Genomic DNA, 1333 nt, shown 5'->3' with positions numbered 1-1333 from the left:
GGAGGTTGCAGTGAGCCAAGATCACACCATTGCACTCCAGCCTGGGTGACAGAGTGAGACTCTGTCTCAAAAAAAAAAAAAAAAAAAAGTACACACACACACACACACGCACACATATTTGTGATTTATTTATTTTTCTTTTAGAGATGCGGTCTCCTTATATTTCCCTGGCTGGCCTCAAACACCTGGGCTCCAGGGGATCCTCCTGTCTTAGCCTCCCCAGTAGTGGGGACTACAGTTGCCTGGCCCTCACCTGAGAGTCACAAGCCTAAGAGTGGCTACACTGGCTAGTTCATTCAATGTCCCTCCCCCACCGGTTCCAAGCAACCACTGATGTGCTGTCTGTCACTACAGATGAGCTCGCATTTTCTAGAATGTTCTATAAATGGAATCATACAGTGAGTGCTTTTTGTGGCTTCTTTTGTTTGGCGTGCTTTTGAGATTAGTCCCTGTTTTGAGAGTAGCAGTAGTCTGTTCCTTTCTATTGCCAAGTTCCATTCCATTGTAGGGGACACTTTGATTCATGTTACTCATCCCTCTGTTGATGGAGGTTTTGGGAGTGTTTTTATAAGAGGGCAGAGTCCAGATCCCAATTAATTACAGGGTGGGTTTCATGTACCCTGGAGGAACCCTTGCATCATAGTCAGAAGGCAGGAGAGGCTGGGTGAGGTGGCTCCTGCTTGTAATCCCAGCACTTTGGGAGGCTGAGGTGGGAGCGTCACTTGAGCCCAGGAGGTGGAGACCAGCCTGGGTAACATAGCGAGACCCTGTTTCTACAAAAAATTTTAAATTTAGCCTGATATGGTGGGATAGCCTTTAGTTCCAGCTACTTGTTTTATTTGTTGTTGTTGTTGTTTGTTTGTTTGTGTGTTTTTGAGAGTCTTGCTCTGTCTCCCAGGCTGGAGTGCAACGGCACGCTCTCAGCTCACTGCAACCTCCGCCTCCCAGGTTCAAGTGATTCTCCTGCCTCAGCCTCCCGAATAGCTGGGATTACAGGTGCATGCCACCATGCCTGGCTAATTTGTGTATTTTTAGTAGAGACGGGTTTTTTCCCATGTTGGCCAGGCTGGTCTCGAACTCCTGACCTCAGGTGATCTGGGTTTTTGTTTTTTTATTTTGTATTTTATTTTATTTTTAGACGGAGTCTCTCTCTGTCACCCAGGCTGGAGTGCAGTGGCATGATCTCAGCTCACTGAAACTTCTGCCTCCCAGGTTCAAGCAATTCTTCTTCCTCAGCCTCCATAGTGGCTGGGACTACAGGTGCGTGCCACCATGCCCGGCTAATTTTTGTATTTTTAGTAGAGATGGGGTTTCACCATATTGGCCAGGCTGG

The sequence above is a fragment of the Colobus angolensis genome, unplaced genomic scaffold (genome assembly GCF_000951035.1).
Source record: "Colobus angolensis palliatus isolate OR3802 unplaced genomic scaffold, Cang.pa_1.0 Scaffold22, whole genome shotgun sequence".
In the NCBI taxonomy this organism is placed as follows: domain Eukaryota; kingdom Metazoa; phylum Chordata; class Mammalia; order Primates; family Cercopithecidae; genus Colobus; species Colobus angolensis.
This window is presented reverse-complemented; position numbering follows the sequence as displayed.